This window comes from Bubalus kerabau, chromosome 20, assembly GCF_029407905.1.
Source record: "Bubalus kerabau isolate K-KA32 ecotype Philippines breed swamp buffalo chromosome 20, PCC_UOA_SB_1v2, whole genome shotgun sequence".
Classification (NCBI taxonomy): domain Eukaryota; kingdom Metazoa; phylum Chordata; class Mammalia; order Artiodactyla; family Bovidae; genus Bubalus; species Bubalus kerabau.
The window spans coordinates 28359613-28384764 of record NC_073643.1 but is presented as its reverse complement, the minus strand read 5'-3'; the positions used below and the strand labels follow the sequence as shown (position 1 = coordinate 28384764).

The following is a 25152-nucleotide window of genomic DNA, read 5'->3' as shown; positions in this document are numbered from 1 at the left end:
AGATGGCTGTCTTGCTGTGTCATTGCATGATAGAGAAACGAGTTTGGAGGGGTGTCTCTGATATCTTTTCTAATAAGGACATAAGTCTTAATGGATTACCCATATGACCTCATTTAACCTTAATTACCTCCTAAAGACTCTAATGTACAGTCACATTGATCAGTGTGGCGAGGGGAACACAAATTAGTCCAGATTATGATATGATCCAGGCTTATGGGCAGTAGATGTAGTCCCTCTCTTGACCACATGATTAGTTTAGACATAGTCATGTGACCCAAACCATGTAAATGAGCCCCAGTTTGGAGAATCAGGGAAAACTTCTGAGAAAAAGAAGACTTTAAGAAAATGGTCTAGTCTGTTATCGGTATAAACAAGTTTGAACATGCTGGCAATTGCCTTGTAGGATCTAGGATTAAGGGAGGAGAGAGAAAATAAGAAAGGAAAGAGAGAAACTGAGGTAGGATGACATTATTTAAGCCCCTGAATTGAGTAATACCCAGAATAAAATATGACATAATTTCCCAACTGTAAAACCCAAGGCGCTTCCCAGGGTGGCGATAGTGGTAAAGAACCCACCTGCCAAGGCAGGAGACAGAAGAGACTCAGGTTCAATCCCTGGGTCAGTAAGATCCCCTGGAGGAGGGCGTGGCAACCCACTCCAGTATTACTGCCTGGAGAATCCCATGGACAGAGGAGCCAGGTGGGTTACAGTCCATACGGTCACAAAGAGTCAGACACGACTGAAGCAACTTAGCATCCATATTTAAGCCAAGATTCCCTACTTGTGCTTAATCCAATCTAAATTGGATTTCTGTCACTTGTAACCAACATTCCTGACCGATACTCTCAGATACTGGTGAAGAAGTGTGATTGTATACCAGAGAAATGGATCCAACTTCTTTGTCTTGGCAAGAAATCTCTCTTGGAAAAATCATTGGCTTTTCCTTTCCAAGTTGAAATGCAATACAATTGTAAATGCAAAGGAAATACCTAAGTGGAAGATGGCTTTTGACTTTGTCACCTTGAAGGAGAACATGAATCTCAGTATGTATTAATTGATTTATATCAACCTATTTAAAAGCATTGATCTTCAGATTTCAGAATCTATTTGAGTAAGTGAAAATGAAAAATGAAGGTTGTTTCATGGCTTTTATACTATTTTTCATTTTTTAAATATGAATACAATGATTTCTAACCAACTACTTAAAAAATATGAAAATGCCCAAAACTCAGTATGAGAGCTGATATAATGCATCCTTTTGAAAGGCTGAATAGTCATATAGTTTCAGACAATAGTTTTATGCCTAAAATACCACGGGAACAAGTATTCAAGAAGAGAGATGGCCAACCATGTTAACCAACTGTTTGATTTTGGCACATCAAAACTGGGTGAGTGCAGAATCAAATACAAAAATCAAGTTGGCAAGCAAAGTAACTCATGATTATGTTTCAGATACAAGATAGAAATCAAGATCTGAGTTGATACAAGTTTCAGTTAGAAGTCACAGCAAAGAGGAAAATGACTATTAGGAAACAGTAAACAAAGTAGATGGGAATGCAGACTTTCACTTCAAATAACTTGGATTTGATCCCTGCTTTGCCTTTTATCAAATCCAAAGTTCATGACTTCTGCAAGTTATTTATATTTCTAAGCCTCAATTTCTTCATCTGTAAAGTGAGGATAACAGTACCTACTTGATAAAACTATGAGAATTAATTGAATTACTGCCCACTGCTTTATTATTATTTGAGCTTTAGGCCATGAGATAATGCACCCAAAGTGCTTAGGAAAGCCATTAATCCAGACTTAGTACTCAGTGAACAGCAATTGCTCTTTTTATGATAATTATCATTATAATCATTGTAATAAACCCAATCAATTAGATCCTGGTTTGCATAATAACTCATTCATGACTAGCCCAATTCTTGCTCTAAAGGTCATTATGCTCTCAGCATATGCATATTAGTTTTCATTGATACATTTGCAACCCAGACACATAGTGTATGAACAAAATAGCAAGCTTTTCAACAGTTATAATGATGCTTATAAACAAGCTTTTGTAGTAAAAACCTGAGTATTCATGCTACCTTTCACACTGTATGTGGATGTGAATTTCACCTGAAGCTGCTTTAAATGATAGTGATTCCCATCTGTCTACTGTTCAGGTTTCTCATTATATTTTAAGATTCTCCTTCTTTAAGACTTGGTGTGGCGAAGCAAAATTGAATTTAGCCAAAGATGGAGTTGAGAAAAATCATATTCCAGACCATCTGCTTTTAGATATGATTTTTAGAATGATGATTTCATTTGAGGTTCTTTTCATGTACCACTTTAAAATATGACATTTCATAATTCATTTCTAATAGCCCTAGAATTTAAAAATAATAGTTCTGATTCAAAATAGAGGAATTCAAAGTAATATTTAAGAGCAAAACACAATCGTTAGATTACTTACCATATTTTCAAACTTAAAATTGAACAAGTGAAATATTTCAGCAGGAGAAATGGAAATTCCATCTAAATAAAAGTGAAATATTTTGATCTATGAGATTAAAGGGATTTGAAAGAGACAATAGCTATTTTTTAAATAAATGAAGATCTTTATTGGCTAAAATGGATTTAAATGGTATATTAATATATAATTCAATATATCAGTGAGCTATATAATATATATATTAATATATATATCTCAATATATCAGTGAGTTCTGGGGAAGTTTACATCATATAGTAAGTCAACTTAAGTTAGAATGATTTTTTGACCTTGATACAAATTGATAGAAAAATGACACTAAAACTCACTTTGATTGTTTGGAAATTTGTTACTATTGGCGTCTATACTTTGATAAAATTCCTAAGGTTTCTTTTTCTTGATTTTCAACATATGTTGTAACATATTTAATTTAGTGACATAAATATTGATTTTTCAGTTAAATTACCATGTCATAAAAGATAGGTTACATGTAAAGTACTTTTGAATACTTTAATATTCTTATGGAACATTATTAGTGTTATTCAAAAGTACGATGAATTTGAATGGATGTTCCCAAAGTCATTTCATATAGTTTTTTAAAAATACCATCTAATGCTAAAACAGATTGTCCTTATCACAGGCTATAATGTTTTCAAAAGAAAATATTGGCTCAAGCATTACAACATTATAATATTTGATTTGTTTAGCATAATTTTTACAGCAAGAAAATGACCAAAATAGATCTACTTAGCACTTCGAATAGTAGTACAAACAAAATCACAGTTTAGAAAAGAAACTTTCTAAAGAAAATCTCCCAGAAACATAGAGAAATGATGATGATTTATTTGATTTCAGAACTTTCTTGTCAGTATCTTCTGTTCATCCTCACCACTATATAATTCTCAAGGCACTTAATGATTTTTATTTTTCTCTCTCCTTGCTAAAATGTAAGCCCCTGAGGGTAGACTTTTTTTTTTTTAATTTCTTAGAATATCCTCAGTGTCTAGAACAGTGTCTGGGACACAGTATGGGCTCAGTTAATAATTTTAGGTAAAGATGTTACAAATTAAGTCTTTCACAGCAGTGGTGGAAAACTCTGGATCTTCCACTGAGTCTCTGGTAAACAAGTTAGTGGTTGGTCTGCATGTAGATTTTTTTCTCTGTGAATAATAGTAAAAATACAAGTAAATATGAATTTGTAACTTTTTTATATTCAAAAGAACACTCAAATCATGAAAGGCTTTTAGATCACCTGTTCTAAAGATTTAAAACTTAATTGTCATCATAATATTTTAAATGTTATAGAGATGGGCCAAATTTTGTCCAATGAGGTTAACATGGAGAAAAAAATATATATTAGTTTATTTGCTAGAATCAAATTCATGTGATTTGAAAGTATAGGTATTTTGGGGTGGGGATAGTCTTCACTAATCAAACCTTAGAACATTCTTCTCCAGAGAAGATTCTGAAATTAGCACAGATGATATGAAATCTTAGGGCCTCCCACGTAGTTCAGTAATAAAAGAATCTGCCTGCCAATGCAAGAGATGCAGGAGACACAAGTTCAATACCTGGGTTGGGAAGATCCTCTGGAGGAGGAAATGACAACCCACTCCAGTATTCTTGCCTGGAGAATCCCATCAACAGAGAATCTTGGTGGGCTACAGCTCATAGGGTTGCAAAGAATTGGATACGACTGAGTGACTGAGCACATGAAATCTTAGATGCCAATGAAAACTTAGAAACAATTTGCATGTCTATAAAGCTAGCCACATTGTCCTAGGGCCATATTTCCAGTTTCAAGGTTTAGGCATGTTTTCTCCCCCAAGAGATTGTGTGAATCAGGAAGTATTTACAAAAATATTAGAAATTTTTTAAAAAGTGAGTGAAATATCTTCTTGAGGAAGCACGTGAGAGTTAAGTTTGTTAAGTTGCTTCAGAAAAATTGCATCTGCCCCAATGATACTGCAGTTCAGGAAATGAAGTAAAGATGGCTCTACCTTTAGTCAGTTACTATTATTAAGTGAATAAAAACACTACCAGTGCATTATTAATACCCCTTACTGGCAGAGCTGGACAGAAATAACCTCATTCCTGCACAGTCCTAGGTTTCAAACAAGCAAGTAGTTCATACTGCAGTAGCACATTGTGGTAACTATAGGAGCCATCTAGATTAAATAAGGATGAGGAGGGGCTCCTCCAAAAAAGGCCAACTTTTTAAAAGTTTAAATAAAATTAAATAACAAAATAGTAGTAGTAGTAGTAGTAGTAGTAAATGATTAAATAGTAACTGAATTTTTTTAAGTCATATTTATTTTAGAAGGTTATTCTATGACAGCTTTATTCAATTTGGCTTTGACTTGCTCTGAATATTGATTTAAAAGTTTGACTGTAAGTAATTCGGCCAACAAATACATTTGGTGCATTTCTAGTATATGAAAGTTTTCAGCTGGTATAATTAGTACCAGGCTTCCCCAGTGGCTCAGTGGTAAAAGAATCTGCTTGCAATGCAGGAGATGCAGGTTCAATCCCTGGCTTGCAAAGATCCCGTGGAGCAGGGCGTGGCAACTCACTTCAGTATTCCTGCATGGAGAATTCCATGGACAGAGGAGCCTGGTGGGCTACAGTCCACAGGGTTACACAGAGTCAGACATGACTGAAGTGACTTAGCACATACACATGCATAATTACTACCCATTTTGTTTCAGCACTATTGATAATCAACATTTTTTAAGGCTTTTGATAAGAAACCAATCTTTAAACTCTGCATAAATCACCAATAAATCAAATAAATTTGTGATTTCTTTTTAAAAAGTTAGTGTAGTTGAGATACCAATTTAAAGCCAAATTATAAGGACAGTTTAAACATTTCTTTGATAATTGATATGTTCCTGTTTTCCTTCTACTATTCAGACTTGCCCATGATATAGGACTGGGTAAACTGTGCTGACCCTCTATTTTCCATTGTGAACCTATATTGCTGCTCATCCTCAGGGTGACCTGCCTCAGCTGTAGTTCCTCTGAGCTAGAATTGAAGTCCTTCAGGAAGGATGTCAACTATAAATATTATTCCGTGTGTGTGTAGGTTGACTTCACACTGATCAGAAGCTAACCTCTGTCTGATGATTTTTTTTCAGTTAATATAAGGGGTGCATAAGTACAGCTATTATCAGCCTCTTCTTATAACCATGTACTTCTTTTATTAGACAGGAAATGACATGTGTCTATCATACAAAAGATATCAAGCACATCCTCCTTTTTTTTTGTCTAGATATTTTATCCATTTCTTCTTGGTGTTTTGTGTCATCTGCTCAACTGTGAAATTTGAGGAAATACATTGTTACTAATAAGCCAACTCCAAATGTAAAAATCTCATATTATACAGTGATTGAATAAGAAATAATCTTGTGCTCTATTACCCTCATTAGTTATAGATTAGCTTGATGGTTCTGAATCTGTCCTCTTGTTATGACCCTGTTTGCCCTTGAATGCCAGCATCTATTCCTGTACCCAATGAACAGGCAGTATAAAGCAGAGTAGACTAAAAATAAAAGCTCTAGAAGCTAATGAAATGAGGCCATTCTGTGAATATTTAGAAAAGGAGAAAAGTAATGGTGTTGTATAGAAACTTTCGAACTTCCTTCAACTTTTAGGGTGTTTACTGGAATCTGAGGACAGAGTCTGACTGCCAGAGTTATTTTGGTCTCTGTTGCTTCTGTTATTTCATGACTGGGCCTGGTAATTGCACATTTCCCTGAAGTTCTTAAATTTTAGAGAACAATGAAATACATGCACTTTTATTCCTCTCTTAACCACCATCCTCATGCGGGGTCTTCTGACTGAGTTATAGGAGGTAGTCATGAAGGTGGCACTGTACTAACACGGGTTGTTGTTCAGTTGCTCAGGGATCAGGCTACCAGTTCCAGAAACAGAGCAATCCTGAAAAGACAGAAGGTAGAACATGAGGGTTTTGTAGGGCTGGATGGTACAAGAGGGAAGCCATAGGTATGAGGTTTCCTTTGGGGGTCATGGGTACAGGGTTTCTTTAGGGACTAATGAAGACATTTAAAATGAGCTGTGGTGATGGCTGCAAACCTCTTTGAATATGAATAAGAACAATGAATTGTATACTTAAAATGGAAGAATTATGTGATATCTGATTTATACCTCTATAAAGCCATTACCTTTTTAAAGCAGGTTTTAAATAAAATTTTTTTAAAAAAATTGTCAACTGTCCCTAAGAAATAGAATTCAAGTAATTATCACTTGATCAATTTACAGATATTTCTGTTCCCTCCAAAAGATGTTGGCATGTTTTTGTTTACTCTTGCTTTTGAAAGTGGTATTGCTAATAGAAAAAGGCATTTCATTTTAGAAATTATGATAAAGCCCTTATATATATAAAGAATGAAGTATTATTATATTTGATAAACCAGAAATTGTATCATGAACACTTTTCATTATTATGAAAAATACATGTGAATTTTTGTATTCATGCTCTAATTCACAAGTTACGGAAAAAATACTGTCTCAGTATTCCAGCCTGGATTAATGAGGTTCAAAAATATGTAAACGACACACTGAATTCCAGACTCTATTATTCTATCTAAAAAACAGCATATTAAAATATTCAATCCAGCATAATCATGTTTTCTGCCGTTGTGTTTAGGTATTGGGATTTATGTGGTAAAGAAAAATATAGTTGTGCTTAATGGATAGAAATTTTCATTATTTATCCAAATATTTACTGAATATCCATAAAATTTGTATTACAATGGGGTTACATAGAAAGAATAAGAAAAGCAAGGACTCTTTTTTTAGAGACTGTTTAAATGGTAGGGGATATACAAGAATACACACACAAGCATACACTCACATAAGAACATACAGAAAAAGTACCACACAGCTTTTAGGCAAATATATACCCGCTAACCTAAATACACAAAAACATAGTATGAATATCAGCATCAACCATATGTGCATGAATTCATGCACACACACAATAGAAAACAAACAAAAAGGGAGAGACTGAGATTATTTCGCTCTGAGGGAATCAGGGAAAGTGAGGAAGTGTCTTTGTTAGTCTAGAAGATTTGCTTAGCGACTAGGAAGAATACAGTTTAGGTCTGGAAAAAAATAAACATTGTTGAGAAGTCACAAAACTCTCAGGTAAAACTAAAACCAACGGCAACTGTGTGTATGTTAAGGTTAGAAAGAGATTGTTTTGACTATTAGTGAAAGCACTAATTTTGGTAGGTTTGAGAATGGATGTGATATTCTCAGGCAACAATATCTGTGATGAGACTGGTTAATTCAGTAACAGTGATTATCTAGAATTTAAAATTGGCAAGATAGTGATAATGTTAAAACTGAGTGTTAAATTCTCCAAGACAGCCTTGATCACTGGATGTCCAGACTACATAGAGAGGCTAAAAAAAGTAACAGGAGAAAATGGAAAGACTATGTGGTAAGTGTAGAGAGAGATTGGGGGATTTATCTTCCTGATGCCATCTGTCAGTGTTGCTATTTCTGAGATCCATCTACTGGGGCACTGTGCTAGGCACTGTAAAACACCGTCTTTCCCAGCAGTAGAGCTGTATGTTACAGCTGTTAATCAATTCTGGGGGATGAGAAGGTTGAAGTCTCAATAGACTAGGTAACAAGTGGCAGAGCAGAGATTCAGACTCAGAATGATCTAATCTTAAAAGCTGCCCTATTTAGAAATTCCCATTGTTTATTTGAATCTGCCTGCAATTCTGGAGACCTGGGTTCGATTCCTGGATTTGGAAGATCCCCTGGAAAAAGAAATGGCAACCCACTCCAGTATTCTTGCTTGGAGAATACCAAGGACAGAAGAGGCTGGCAGGCTATAGTCCATAGGGTTGCAAGAGTCAGACATGACTTAGCACTATCTTTATTCTTTGTTTCTTGTTACAAATGCCATGATAAACATAAAAATCACTTTGATTTTGCAGTGAATTATATTCATCTTGATTTTAATTTGACTCCAATCCCTTGTTGCATCTTGAAACTCTTTATCATAAGACCTTTTATACCTATGATTCTGTAATATTACTGAGTTTTTTTTTTTAAATTTTCACATTTTCATCTGTAGGAATTTTTACCTTCTCTTGGTGAAATTTTGGGGTTGTTATACAAATAAGTCCAACGAAAGATCCTGTTTCTGAAACTCAGAAAATATGATCTCCTTGATAATCTGCATTATATGTATGAACAATGAAATTTAGCTGATTAAAGATTCTTCCCTACAACTTTATTGAGAAAGTATTTATATGAAAAAAAAAAGCATCAATAAGCACACCAAGAATAATAATAGCTGACTTCAGTACAATGCTTTGTATTTCCACAGTGTTTTCGCACAAGCTGGCTTCTCTGAACAGGTTGTATGATTATCATTTCACAGGTAAGAAAACTGAAACTCAGACAAGTTATATAATTTTTTGTGTGTTACATAGCTGAGATTTCAGTGATAACACTCTGACAACAAGGTCTGCACACATTTAGATTTACTCAATTGTTTACCTGACTTTATAAAACCAGCTTTGAAAAGCAGCAGAGTGGGACAGTGAAAACTGATGACTAAAGTTTTGAGACTGAAAGGAAGATTTTTTTTTCTTACATAATTTTGTTATTAACTTCCTTATCTGTCAGAAGTGATTAAGGAAAATCTTGTGGAGTCAATAAATTATAAAATCTGAGCAAGCATGGAAAAGCAGAGCACTTAAGCCAGATCCAATTTTGTCAAATATTGGTAAACCAAATGACCTTCAAAGGAGCTTAAAGTATATGTGGAATTGATGAATGATCAATATCAGTGAATCTCACCAAAGTTTTTATCTTCCTTAATTCAAAAGAAAGTATTATGTGTAAACTTGATGCTATAAGACAAAAAGAACTGAAGCATTATGTATTTGACATACAATTATGAGTTTATAAGATGTCTTTAAAATATAAATCCAATGTATCTACCTCAACATAATTTATTTAATAAGTATTGATTACAAGCTAAGTATGTTTCAGTCGCTGCGTTAGATATACAATATATGAGTAAAGCCCACGTTTTTAAAAAATGATGCTAGATATATAGTAACTTAATCCATGTGGCAAAGCCTTGCAATGTGTCCACCCAATTCATTTTCATTTTGTCCTGGGCCCACAGATAGACTTCATTTCCCTATTATTGCCTCCCTCTAGTTGCAGGTAGCTATTTGACAGAATTCTGGCCAATGAAAGGTTACCAGCCGTGCTGCGGATCTGCCATGCTGTACATCTGTCATGTACCATTTTTCTTGCTCTTTCCTCTTCGGGGGATGATGTTGGAAGCCGAGTATTAAAGATGGTTGAGTCACAGGAAGAATCCTCAGGTTCTGAGATAATATTCCCTTAAGTAATGTAATGTTAGAATTATATACAAAAATTGATAGAAATTTCTATATTTTAAGTCAGAGAGTAGTATGAAAATAGCTCCCAAACAGCTTAAATGTGTGACCTGGTCTTCTTTTAGTTATTTAAAATATGTGTTAAGCTTAGACTTTGCACTAGGCATTGTGCTAAAGGCTGGAGATAGAAAATAACAGAAAATAATACAGATATATATAGATTCAGATAATACAGATAAATAATAGAAAATAAATGCAGATAAAATCTCCTAATATGTGGAACTGACACTCTGTTGTGGGAGAGAGACAGTAAAGAAGAAAGAAACAGCATAATCATTGGTTACTAAAATGCTTTGGAGGAAATTAAAGGGGTAAAATGATAATAAGACAGAGTGGTCAAGGAAGACCACCTGAGAAAGTGACAGTGAAGCTAAGGACAGAAAGTAACCAACAGTAGAAGCAGAACAGTAGACTTTCTTGAATATTAAACCAAAGTTCACATCTGATTATAGGAAACAGCACAACCCATTGAACTAATCAATCCCTGAATAAACTACAAAACTTCATTTATTTAAACTTCACTTTGATCATCAATAACATGGCACTATTGCCCTTTTCAATAATATCATGTAAAATGAAAAATTTATATCCATATAGAAACACCCACAGGAGTTTGAAGGTGTTTGACACCTAAAATGACTTTTCTAATTAGCATAGTTTACTATTTTTAAACTCCTTACATTTCACATGCTCAGTTATTCAACTGGGCTGAGACTGACAGCAAGATAAATCTTTTTAGTTATTCATGATTAACTTGAATATCATCATAGTTAATATTCCTTAAGGCAGATTTAACTCTAGTGAAGCTGAATTGAACAGAACTCTGGAAGGTACTTTTTGGAGAGTATGATAGGTACTCTTAAACTTAACCCTAGGTGTGTTTGACTTTTAAAACCATTTCTATGTGTATTAGAAAAACTACAAGAGCAAGTTCACAATCTTTCCTAGAAGAACATGTAGGAAGGTATTTATCACTCCTAGCTATGGCTAGTTTCAGAAGTTTATCTTAGACAACTCAATAAAGAAGGCACTGAATAGAGAAAGTAATAGAAGAAAGTACTAGATAGAGAAACTACTAAAGAGAAAGTACTAGATAGGATATATATATATATATATATATATGAAGTTATATTAAGAACTCTCACTTAGAATCACACTGTGTGAGGTTTCTAAGATATCAAAATAGATTTCTGATTTGCATATCTTATCCAAGATGACACAAAAGGGAGTTTTTAACTTATGGATAAATGATGCTAGAATCTTTAATTTGTATGGGCATTTGAACAGTTTGCAAATGAGGAGGTGATGCTCAGGTTGTGAGTGTGACTTAGGTGCCTTGGAGCAAAGAAGGAAGAGGGGAATCAGGTCTAGGTTGTCTAAGTATACGCTCCTGGCTTCTTTCCATCACACCATCCATGTCTTACCAAGGCTTTATTTATTTATTTATTTCTTTTTTTCCCTGTATGGTACTCTCTCTAAGTACTCATAATGTTGATTTGTTTCTGACTTACATTTTTGAAAAGTGTAATGCATCCTAATATTTTGAAAATATAACCTCTTTAAAAATTCATACAAGAACAAAGGAAATATTGTATCAGTGAACAGATACAATATTAAGTTCTACTTTAGAAAGGTCAGTTGCATCTGTTTAATAACTTAGACCCATAACATTCATGTCTTCTTATTTAATACTTCATATAGAAGTATTTGGAGAAGGAAATGATAACCCACTCCAGTACCCATGCCTGGAAAATCCAATGGATGGAGAAGCCTGGTAGGCTACAGTCCATGGGGTCACAAAGAGTCGAACACGACTGAGCGACTTCACTCACTCACTCACTCATAGAAGTATTATATTATAAAAATTTGTCTATAGAAAATCAATGTCGCTTTTTGTGGTAGTAATTAATTGTTTTAGATCTATAAAAGACTATAGACAGCTTCAGATTGTATTCAGAGTGTTTTCTCACAATGCCAGACACTGATAGCACTTACATTATCTTATTGTGTCACATATATAAGTTAATGCTCACAAAAATCCTATAAGTAAAAGTTATCATTATTGTGCATATTTTAGATATTAGGAAACCAAGTCTCAGAGAGGGAAAACAAATTGTCCAATATCCCACAACTGGTAAAGTTGGAGCTCCTATTAGATCTTTAGCATTCTAATTCTAGAGCTTATAGTCTCAATTACTAGGTGGTACAACTTCCCAACATGGTCTCTCTGTTGCCTCCATGGTTATTTATTAACTAAATGCTAATCCTTTCAAGTTTGCCTCTCTCTTTTTGCTTTTTTTGCTTTCATTCTTATATATGCTTTCATTCTTATATATGAACACAAAAACAAATATGTAGGATAGCAGTAAAGAATCTAAATAACAATAAATAATAAGAATCTAAGAACTAAAATGAAAAATATATACCCAGGGATTACACAGAGATAATTAAGGAACATAATTAAATAAACATAAAATAAACAAAAATCCAAAGCCATTCCTACTGTTATTACCAGATAGATTCAGAGATACATTTCATCTTTAAAAAAGCCAAACAGAATGAAATAGAAATAATAGGAAAAAACAGCTCTTGAAACTTAAAAAAATATACGAGTCCAAAAAAATCTTAACATGGATTGAAATATAAAATTAAAGAAAACACTAAGAATTAGAAGAAAAGAACAAATAAAAACAAAAACTAGAGAATGGAACCAGAAAATACAATACCACATGTGACTACTTGAATTTCCAAAGGGAAAACAGATTTATACAGAATTACTGCATGCTAATTAGAAATTTTAAAATCAGATTTTAAGTTAAAATGGCCCACAAAGTGCCTAGTCACAATGAATAAAGACCTTTAAATGACAAGGCAGCAGGAACTTTCAGGAACTAAAAATGAAGAGAGAGAGAGCTATTAAAAGCTTCAAGAGAAAAAGAAGAGACCACAATTAAAACAATGAATAATATCATGAGATTCACCAACATTACTATATGCAGACACACTCCTTCAAAATGTTGAGGGAATATTTTCAAACTTGAACTCTATACCTAGACAAACTTGTCATTCAAATGTGAGGACAAAAAAAAAAAAGCATTTCAGATATGCAAAGAGTCAGGAAACTTTGGAATTGAGAAAGCACAGAAAGGCAGGCAAAAAGATTTTGCATGGAGAAATCTATATTACTGTGTGGAAACAGTCAAGAAGCACAAAGACATCCAAGACAGCGACCCCCATGAGAAGCAGAAGAATTGGTGATGTTACGGAGAACTTAAAAATTCTTGAAGTGATTGATGGAGTGTAAAAACACTGCATACATTTGAACTGCACTCTATTAAGTAATTTAAAAATTAGGACATTGTAAGAAGAAGGAAGAAAATGTATTCCAAGCATCCTAACTATGTTATTTTCCTGCTCATAGTGGTGTAAGCAGTTTTAATAGTTTATATCTTTTAGAATCAATGGTTATGGCTAAACAGAAAACATGTGGCTACAGTTTCAGAAAATATGAAAGTAAAATTCAGAAAACATATAACTAAAAATATAGATGAAACTGAGAAATCAGAGTTTGTAGGCAGAGGTAGTGGAGATCATTAGACTAGGGTAAGATTGTGCATATCCTCATGGTGTAAAGCAGTGGAGCCAAAGAATACTCTGTGTAAGTTACTAGAATGAAAAATTGAGGTTATAGTATTTTTGTTTAAAGTTCCAGGTTAGAACTAAAAAGTGATGTGTAAATATATTGAGAGGTAAGGTGGAGATGGTGTTGAAATATTTGAACTAACTTTCAACTATCACAGCAGAAAGACTATAAATGATACCTTATAAATCTTTTATAGTCATATAAGACTTCTGTAGGCAACTATAGGAAGAATCTGAAACCAAAAAGAATAAAGTTAGGAATTTTATTCTAGTGGAGAAGGTTGTACAGTGGGAGAAATATAGCAGAAGACTGTTTTCATTATAAGTTCTTCTGCAGTGTCGGAAATTTTTAGCCCTATGGATTCATAGCTTTGTAAGAAATAAATCTCTTTTTCATATGTTTCAAACCAAAAGAAATTTAAATTCTTACTGACTGTATCTGAAAGATGATTCACTACAAATTAATTTTAGTGAGTGATATTTTATACAATTTTCCTTTATTTGTATGTAAAAATAGGTATAATCTTATAAAAATGTTTCTGCTACCAGAAACATAGGCAGTCAAAAATTTCCATTTGTGATAGAATTTAATATGTTTTAAAACACTTAGCAGTATTTTGATGTCACCTTTGTCTGCCAGTTTGCTTTAAGGTATATAATTTAATATATATGTTTCTGATACTGTGTACAAAGATGAAAAATAAGGCCATTCCTGTTCTCCAGGCTGTATAGTCATTATATTGTGATGGTAATATTGACAAGAGTATACATAAAGCATTCAAAGTACTATGATCTCAGAGATATCTAGATTTTGTCATAGGGTACAAAGTAGAATAAAAGAGCTAGAAAGGGTAGTAGAAGAAAAGTCTTTCTTGAATTATGAATGAATACTGGCAATTATGAATGAAGACTTGTCTCAGTTCTTCGAATGAGATAAGATTAACATAGGAGAGAAATGACAATGCAATGAAATAGGCAAAGTACCCATAATTTAATGTCTGCTCCTAATCTTTCCCCAGCTCAATACCCTAAAGAAAAAACTAATTAATAAAATTTCTGTTAGTATTATTGACTGACATTAAGCACTTCAAGAAACAATGTAGCAGTAAATACCCTTTCTCAAAGTGATGTTTAGGCTGCACAAAATATCCTTAAACATTAATGTTGAATTTAATGTGTAGAACTGTCCTCTGAATGTTTCCATATCACTGATATGATTCTAAAATGGTAATTGTTTTTTACCAAACTATAGTTTTATTTGAAATATTTATTATTTGGTGGCATTTTGCCTACAATGATAGAAATTTCATGTTTCAAACTAATGTATGGATCTCTTAAAAGTAATTATTATTTGAAATAACATTGTTAAATGTTATTTAATTATAAGGGAAATGTGTTAACAAGGGGGACCCCAGGTAGAGAATTACAAAACACTTCCATCCATATTTTAATTTTTACAGAGTAATTCATTGTTTTGTACTCTTGTATTTTTAATGATATTTAGCATAATTTTCAAGAGATTAAAAAATATATCATTTTTAGATTTGATAAAACCTGTTTAGTTTGAGCTATAATTTAATAGAATTTATAATTTAGCAGAAAACTAGTATTTTTAGGGCTTCTTAATTGAAGGGAGAAAATACATAGACTCTTGGGCTAGAAGTGAATTGTATTAAACCTGTGTTAATCTAATATTTGAAGCATAAAGATTTTCAAGAGGAAAAGTTCAATAGAATGTGAAATTCAGTAGGAGAAATATACAGGAAGTTGGCTATCATTGCTTTCATTTTTTAAATTCATCTAGTTATATTTGTGTAGTCTAAATGTTTTCTGACAAGTACTCTTACTATGATGCTACTAATGATTGTTTAAAAACCAAACTCTTGGACCTGTAATAACCAATGTTATTTTGTTAATCTTGGAAAGTGCTTCTAAAATATAGTTACTCTCAAACATGCAGAGTACATACCTTGTGTGTTTGTGAAAGAGAGCAAGAGACAAAGGCAAAGACAGAGAGACAGAGGAAGGGAAGGGTTTGTGGGCAAGAATGTGAATATCTTCCTGGGATCCATTACTTCTCTGTTTATTTTTAGGGAAATATTCCTGTTCCACCCTTAGTCCAAATGGTTCTCACCAGTTTAGATGGGGCTAATCTTACCCTGCCCTGATTTTTAATCCTTAGGTTGAGTAAATAAAAATGTCTGGCCAGTTAGCATATTTAGCTTCAGGAGCCATAGAAACAGTATATTTAAGACATGTACCTATAAACCAAACCAAGGAAATGAAACATTCCAGGAGTTTTGGTGGTACTAATTAAAGAGAAGTGTTCTGTTCAGTAGAATTGTTAACTGAAAAGATAGGACAAGGCTAAAGCTGTCAGAAGTCAATATATGAAGAAAGATACCCAAAAAGTAAAGCCAAAGATTGAGTCAAGAGAAAGAGATAGAAGGTTGGAACATTGTTTGAGCTTCTGGATGCAGTGGTGCCTGAAGCTATTGCTTCTCCAGACTTTGCATTCTATACCAAAATATTCTCTTTTTAATTTTAGCATTATGACTATGAATAGATGAATAAGACATGCCTTCCCAGGTGGCTCAGAGGTTAAAGCATCTGCCTGCAATGTGGGAGACCTGGGTTCGATCCCTGGGTCAGGAAGATCCCCTGGAGAAGGAAGTGGCACCCCACTCCAGTACTCTTGCCTGGAGAATCCCATGGATGGAGGAGCCTGGTGGGCTACAGTCCATGAGGTCGCAAAGAGTTGGACACGACTGAGCCACTTCACTTCACTTCACTTCTGAAGTTCAGAGTCTGGAGGGGGGAAACATACAAATAAAAGACTCTAATATAAATGGAAGTGAAGAACCTGGGGCTCACTGTCACTCCAGTTTATCATTTAAAATTCTGAGACCCAGGGAGTTTAAGTTGCTATGACAAGAACTAAAGCTTCACATCATTTCATGGGTCTACCCTACTTTCCCAATAAAATGGGATTTCGTTTATTGGCAAGAGGTCATTCTGTTATTTTCACTGAGGACCAAATTGAAAAGTCCAAAGGAATAATATAGTGCTGTCTTTGTGCTCTGAAAGGTCATACAGGGCAGTATAAAGATTGAAATGATAATTAGGAAGTGTAAATTCTGGTGTCCTAAATTGAATTAAGATTTGTAAGTCAAGTAGAATTCAATGACTCACTCAATTATTGAAAGTGATTTGCATGATTACCAAAATTTTGTCTATTTGGTTGCTAATTCATTTTTTTTTTAAATTTATTTGTTGCTGTATGGGGTCTTTGTTGCTGCTCTTGTTGTGGAGCACGGGCATGCACTCTAGGGTGCATGGACTTCAATAGCTGCAGCACACAGCACAGCGTTCTCAGAAGCTGTGGCACATGGGCTTAGATGTCCTATAGCATATGGGATCTTCCCTGACCAGGGATTGAACTCATATTCCCTTTATTGGGAGGCAGATTCTTAACCACTGAACGACCAGGGAAGTCTTGGTTGCTATTTCTTTATCTTTCTTCTCTAGAAGTCATATCATTCATCCAGCCAGCATTCCTTTGTTCATCAAAAAGTGCATTGCTTACTTTCTCCTGGGGAACTGTGGGAATGCCATTAAATATGTCAGGATAATATTTACTTCATTGGGATACCAATAGCAAGAGAAAAGAACTCACATTTGTATAGATAATCTTAAGACCTTAGACTTGGGAGAGTATCTTGTCCCACGGAAGGCCTTACTGGACTGTTTTCTGACAGTCCTCCTTGATTTCTGTATGAGTAAGCCAAAGCATGTTGCCTTGTCAAATAGTGCTGTGGTGTGCTGTGCTTAGTGGCTCAGTCATATCTGACTCTTTAAGACACTATGGACTGCAGCCCACCAGGCTCCTCTGTCCATGGGGATTCTCCAGGCAAGAATACTGGAGTAGGTTGCCATACCCTCCTCCAGGAAATCTTCCCAACCCAGGGATCAAACCCAGGTCTCCTGCATTGCAGGCAGATTCTTTACTGCCTGAGCTACCAGAGAAGCCCTGTTAAATGTAGATGCCCCATATATAAATGATAGAAATTTGCCACTTCACAAGGCTCATATGTTTCTTGCTGGTCTCTAAAAGGAGGCCTTGTTTCAAAAAGCACCAGCCCCTACATCGCAATTACACGTGGTCCATGTGGTTAAGTGGTAAAGAATACACATGCAATGCCGGAGATTTGAGTTTGATCCCTGGATCAGGAGGAACCCCTGGAGAAGGAAATGGCAACCCACCCTGGTATATTCTTGCCTGGGAAATCCCATGAATAGAGGAACCTGATGGGCTACAGTCCATGGGGTCACAATGAGTTGGACACAACTTAATGACTACACAAGCGTCTTTGCATTTGACTCATTTCCTCCTTTCCAGATCTTGTGGTCTTCTCTTCCTCTTTGGAATTGCCAAAAGGAAAACAAAAAATAAATCTAATCACTGGTCACTTAAAAGGAAAGATAGTATTTGTTAATCAAATATGCCAGTCCTATCAAAGAAAAACAAAGTTCCAGCTTCAGTGAGTTTGGGGATCTCACAGAGAACCTCCTCTTTACTTGTCATTATAGGGTATGGTGGCATCCAGGAAAAATGTTGTCAGGAAGGGAAACTCAAAGATGATGTTGGTAAGGGGATCCTGCAACCAACTTCTTTTGGGGTGGCCAGTACTACAGATCTGTAGAACTTGAAGATCACCATCTACAAGGACTCTGGCCAGTATTGTTTTTTTTAGCTCAAGTATACAATTCTATCATTCCTCTAACTCATAGAGATAGATATAGAGAAAAATGGGAAAAGCACCTTCATTGATTGCGCTGAAGAATTGAGGCTTTTGAACTGTGGTGTTGGAGAAGACTCTTGAGAGTCCTTTGGACAGCAAGGAGATCTAACCAGTCCATCCTAAAGGAAATCCCCCTTGAATATTCATTGGAAGGACTGACGCTGAAGCTCCAATACTTTGGCTACCTGATGCGAAGAGCTGACTCATTAGAAAAGACCCTGATGCTAGGAAAGGTTGAAGGCGGGAGAAAAAGGGGACGACAGAGGACCAGATGGTTGGATGACATCACCGACTCAACGGACAAGAATTTGAACAAACTCCAGGAGATGGTGGAGGACAGGGAAGCCAGGCATTCTGCAGGTCCAGAGTCAGACACGTCTGAGCAACTGAACAACAGCCTCCATTGACTGGCTTAAACCACAGTGAATTCTGAATTAGCTCTGCTCCCAGAGAGTAACTTTGACATTAGAAACAGAAAAAATAGGTGATTACAGAAAATTAAGCTTAATGATAGATTTATAAAGATTGGTAAAGTAAGGGGGAAAATGCGTTCCTCTTCTACATTTATTGCTAAAATGTGTACTCAATATCTATTGGCCTAAGAACAAAGATCAGTTTTAAAAGGCTGACTCCTATATGCAGAAGGGTGAGGATGATATTGCATTTAAATTGTATTAAGTGATAATGTAATCCTTTTGGGATGTAGCAACAATGTGTGTTTAGCTTTTCAAATCTGCCTTGGGAGATGCTACATTAGTCTGTTTCCTAATTGAACAGTTCTTTTTAAAAATTATTTATATTAAGCTATCATTTACCTTTCATGTCTTCCAGCTTCTGAAACCACTCAAAGTACGTCTTAACATTTAAACATGCTTATACTTGTTCGTTTGAAGACAGCTCTCACTCTTGCAAACATTTCAAATGTATCTTTGCATCATTCCCAGCAAATCATTTTCAAAATAGGAATTTATGTAACAATGCCTTTTATTTGGGCTTCCCAGTTGGCAGTAGTGGTAAGCAACCTGCCTGCCAATGCAGGAGATGTAAGAAACACGAGTTCCATCCCTGAGTCAGGAAGATCCACTGCAGGAGGGCATGACAACCCACTTCAGTATTTTTGCCTGGAGAATCCCATGGACAGAGGAGTCTGGTGGGCTACAGTCCAAAGGGTCTCAAAGAGTCGGACGTGACTGAAGCAACTTAACATGCATCTTTTATTTATTACATTGCATTCATATCAACAAAGCAATTATCAGTATATACACACACACATACTCAGCGCACAAATAAAAAGTATTTTCTTTTATTCAAGGCAATCATTATAATAACATTAGTAGTAGGGTAACCAACTGTCCTGTTTTGCATATAACTGAGGGGGGTTTTGTGATGTGGAATTTTAAATTTTAAAACCAGGACAGTTGTACACAAACTATCCCAGGTTGCCTGAAGCTAAGGGTTCCTGGAACACAGGGTCCTCAGTGCTACAGCCAGGAAAATCTCAGGCAACCTTGGAGGAGTTAGTAATTAGCTGCTGCTGTTGCTGCTAAGTCGCTTCAGTCGTGTCCGACTCTGTGCGACCCCACAGATGGCAGCCCACCAGGCTCCGCCGTCCCTGGGATTCTCCAGGCAAGAACACTGGAGTGGGTTGCCATTTCCTTCTCTAATGCATGAAAGTGAAAAGTGAAAGTGAAGTCACTCAGTCGTGCCCGACTCTTAGCGACCCCATGGACTGCAGCCTACCAGGCTCCTCCATCCATGGAATTTTCCAGGCAAGAGTACTGGAGTGGGGTGCCATTGCCTTCTCCTAGTAATTAGCAGTTACCATTTATTGATTGCTCACTGTATAGCATATGTTTGGCTGGTGCTTTGCATATGTCATCTCTGAGCCTCTCATCAGCCATAAAAGATACGGACTGGGAGGTGGCTAGTTGTCTGCCACTGTTGGTGCTTGAGTCCATCGTAGGGTCATGGCTACAAAGTGAGTTCCCAGACAAGGACCATCTTTCTCAGGTTTCCTTGCTCCTAGGTGTGACCACATGGCACTGCGTTATAAACAGAACCTGAGCGGAAATGGTATATGCCACTCTGCACCAAAGCCTTTAAGAATTGAATGTGCCTTCTTCGGGATTTCTTTCCCCTCCCACTGATTGACTGCAAAGACCCTTGGTGTTAGTGGAACCACAGGATCTAAGGAGCCTAGATACATGTACTGCCACAATGTAGGAAAGCTGCCTGCCCTCTAGGAGCACCTGCCTAGACTGTAACATAAGAGCAAAATAAACTTCTGTTGCATTAAGATGTTGAGATATCGAGGTTTATTTGTTACACCTTCTAGCATCGTGCTGATGAATCTAGTACTGTTATTCACATTTAATTAGGAAACTGTCACTGAGAAAGATTAAATTACATATCCAGGGCCACTCACCTAATAAACAGTAGAGTCAGGTACGAATCCAGTAAACCTATGCTTTGATCAGACACGCAATATTGCCTCTCACAGATTGAAAGTAATGAAGTGATTTATCCATGAGAATTCAGGTCAGCTATAATTTGAATCTCCATATTTCCCTGACTGTAAATTCTACATTCTCGCCATTATAAGTAGAGACCACCTGAAGCAAATGGCTTATTCATTGTTGTATTTTCCACTCCTAAATAAGGGCTTAAGTAAATTATATAATAAACTCTAAGGCTATATCTTCACTGAAGCTTATGCACTGTAGCATGTCGCTTTCACTAATTAGGCCACTTATGCTTGCCCTCTAAGGTGGCATCACAGCTAATTGCTCTACTTCCTTTATATTTCTGTTCTTATTTCAATTTCTTGTTCTCTCATATACAAAATGAGGAATCTAGAGAAATAAGTAACATAATTCAATACCAAGAAAGTAAAAACAAAAAAGAAATTGTACATTTTATTTTTGTCAGAAATAAGAACACCAGCAAATGTTTTACAACAGTTCCTCACTTGAAGCTTGTCTATATTCAATTATTTCTAAAGTATATTTCAAGTATATCATAAGCTTTTAAAACAAAATTTGGGGAGTGGGGTATGCTGTAATAGGGAGAAGGCAATGGCACCCCACTCCAGTACTCTTGCCTGGAAAATCCCATGGATGGAGGAGCCTGGTAGGCTGCAGTCCATGGGGTCGCTGAGGGTCGGACACGACTGAGCGACTTCACTTTCCCTTTTCACTTTCATGCATTGGAGAAGGAAATGGCAACCCACTCTAGTGTTCTTGCCTGGAGAATCCCAGGGACGGGGGAGCCTGGTGGGCTGCCGTCTATGGGGTTGCACAGAGTCCGACACGACTGAAGCGACTTAACAGCAGCAGCAGCAGCAGCATGCTGCAATAGTGAGTATGTACGTGCATGTATACATATCTGTGTACATAGACAAACATATCTGTGTCTATACATATATACCTTTCTTTGCTTATTTATGCAATGCCCTTGCTTCCAGGTATGAGTGCCACTAAATAAAAAGAGGTAAACCCAGTCGTTCAATTCAGCTCCGTCGTGTCTGACTATTTGCGACCCCATGGACTGCAGCATGCCTGGCCTCCCTGTCCATCACCAACTCCAGGAGCTTGCTCAAACTCTTGTCCATCGACGGTGATGCCATCCAACCATCTAATCTGTTATCCCCTTCTCCTCCTGCCTTCAATCTTTTCCAGTATCAGGGTCTTTTCTAATGAGTCAGCTCTTCGCATCAGATGGCCAAAGTATTGGAGTTTCAGCCTCAGCATCAGTCCTTCCAGTGAATATTCAGGGTGGATTTCCTTTAGTATTGACTGGTTTGATCTCCTTGCAGTCCAAGGGACTCTCAAGAATCTCCAACACCACAGTTCAAAAACATCCATTCTTCAGTGCTCAGCTTTCTTTATAATCCAACTCTTACATTCATACATGACTATTGGAAAAACCATAATTTTGACTAGACAGACCTTTGTTGACAAAGTAATGTCTCTGCTTTTTAATATGCTGTCTAGGTTGGTCATAGCTTTTCTTCCAAGGAGCAAGCATCCTTTAATTTCATGGCTGCAGCCACCATCTGCAGTGATTTTGGAGCCCAAGAAAATAAAATCTCTAGGTGTTTCCATTGTTTTCCCATCTATTTGCATGAAGTGATGGGACTGGACACCATAATCTTAGTTTTTTGAATGCTCAGTTTTAAGCCAGCTTTTTCACTCTCCTCTTTCACTTTCATCAAGAGGCTCTTTAGTTCTTCACTTTCTGCCATAAGTGTGGTGCCATCTCTGTATCTGAGGTTATTGATATTTTTCCTGGCAGTCTTGGTTCCAGCTTGTGCTTCATGCAACCTGGCATTTTGCATAATATATTCTGTATATAAGTTAAATAAGTATGGTGATAATTTACAGCCTTGACATACACCTTTCCCAATTTGGAACCAGTCTGTTGTCCCATGTCCGGTTCTGTTGCCTTATCTGCATAAAGATTTCTCAGGAGGCAGGTAAGGTGGTCTGGTACTCCCATCTGTTGAAGAATTCTCTGCAGTTCGTTGTGATCCACACAGTCAAAGGTTTTAGCATCGTCAATAAAGAAGAAGTAGATGTTTTTCTGATTTCTCTTGCTTTTTCGATGGTCCAGTGGATGTTGGCAATCAATCTCTGGTTCCTCTGCCTTTTCTAAATCCAGCGTGAACATCTGGAAGTTCTTGGTTCATGTACTGTTGAAGCCTGACTTGGAGACTTTTGAGCATTTACTTTGCTAACATGTGAGATGAATGCAATCGTGTGGTAGTTTGAACATTCTTAGGCATTGCCTTTCTTTGGGATTGGAATGAAAACTGACCTTTTCCAGTCCCGTGGCCACTGCTGAGTTTTCCAAATTTGCTGGCATATTGAATGTAGCACTTTCACAGCATCATCTTTCAGGATTTGAAATAGCTCAACTGGAATTCCATCACTTCCAGTAACTTTGTTCATTGTGATACTTCCTAAGGCCCACTTGACTTCCCTTTCCAGGATGTCTGTCTCTAGGTGAGTGATCACACCATCATGGTTATCTGGTCATGAAGATCTTTTTTGGATAACTCTTCTGTGTATTCTTGCCACCTCTTCTTAATATCTTCTGCTTCTGTTAGGTCCATACCATTTCTGTCCTTTATTGTGCCCATCTTGAATTGGGTCCTTGGTATGAGATGATCCCTTGGTATCTCTACTTTTCTTGAAGAGATCTCTAGTCTTTCCCATTCTATTGTTTTCTTCTATTTCTTTGCACTGAGGAAGGCTTTCTTATCTCTCCATGCTATTCTTTGTAACTTTGCATTCAAATGGGTATATCTTTCCTTTTCTCCTTTGCCTTTTGCTTCTCTTCTTTTCTCAGCTATTTGTAAGGCCTCTGCAGACAACCATTTTGCCTTGTTGTGTTTCTTTTCCTTAGGAATGGTCTTGATTACTGCCTCCTGTTAATGTCACGAACCTCCGTCCATTGTTCCTCTGGTACTCTATCAGATCTAATTTCTTGAGTCTATTTGTCACTTCCACTGTATAAAGTGAAAGTCGCTCAGTCATGTTGACTCCTTGCTGCTACCCCAGGGACTATATAGTCCGTGGAATCCTCCAGGCAAGAATACTGGAGTGGGTAGCCTTTACCTTTTCCAGGGGATCTTCCCAGCCCAGGGATTTAACCCAGGTCTCCCTCATTGCAGGCAGATTCTTTAGCAGCTGAGTCACAGGGGAAGCCAAGAATCCTGGAGTGTGTAGCCTATCCCTTCTCCAGTGGATCTCCCTGACCCAGGAATCAAACTGGGGTCTCCTACATTGCAGGTGGATTCTTTACCAACTGAGCGATATGGGAAGCTGAATATAATCATATAATCATAAGGGATTTGATTTAGGTCATACCTGAATGTCCTAGTGGTTTTCCCTACTTTCTTCCATTTAAGTCTGAATTTGGCAATAAGGAGTTCATGATCTGAGCCACAGTCATACTCTCTTACAAATTTTCAGGAAGAACCAATGGATCAAAATACTGATTTTCCTCAGTTTTTCCCCAGCATTTGACACTACCTTTACATAAAATGTAAATGTCTTTCTTTGCTTTCCTTTTAAGTTGTTGTACTCTGCTGATGTTTCTGAATGCTCCTTTCCATCAGCAATATTTGATGAGTCTTAGTTCTTATTTGTGTCTTTTCCCCCCCCAATCTGTTGAATAATAATGATAGTTACCATTACTGAGGTCAACAAGTAGGTTGTATGATAATCTCATTTAAACATCCTACTACCATCAAATATAGATATTATAACCTCTCTTTTACAAATAAGTAAATTTTGGCAAGGGGAGATTAAGCAAAGTGCATGTAACCCATAGCTAATAGCAGAGATGGGATTTGAATATGCATCTTTGTGATTCAAAGTCTTTACACTTAAGCAGTAAGGTATATCCTTTTGCTAAACTGGCTGGCAAGCAATCAGTTCTATACTAGCCATATTGGAGTCACCCTCAGCATTAACATGGGGGCTTATGATTATTAAGTAGATAATTATTAAGTAGATAACTACTGATTATTAAGTAGATAATCAGTAAAGATGAAAGGATGGATTGATGAATGGAGGGTGGAGGGATGAATACATTGTCAGTTTTCTGGATGAAGCAGTCAGTGATTGTAATTAGCTAGTTAGGAAATGTTAGGAGGAATGACACATAAAACTATCAAAATGGCAGATGAGGGATACTTTTATTGGAAAAATTATTTATAATCATTCAATATTATGGTTTATCATTCTGAGTTTCACCTGACCCTTTGTTC

General features: G+C 36.3%; 1 long non-coding RNA gene across 1 annotated transcript in view; it reads left to right on the top strand.

Moving 5' to 3' along the window:
- The first annotated feature begins 739 nt into the window (after positions 1-739).
- The window catches only part of LOC129634952 (uncharacterized), a 54870-nt gene continuing 30457 nt past the window's right edge, over positions 740-25152 (top strand). Inside the window, exons 1-2 of the long non-coding RNA XR_008706024.1 lie at positions 740-1044; positions 8844-8897. This is a non-coding gene — a long non-coding RNA (uncharacterized LOC129634952). The remainder of the gene's footprint in view (positions 1045-8843; positions 8898-25152) is intronic.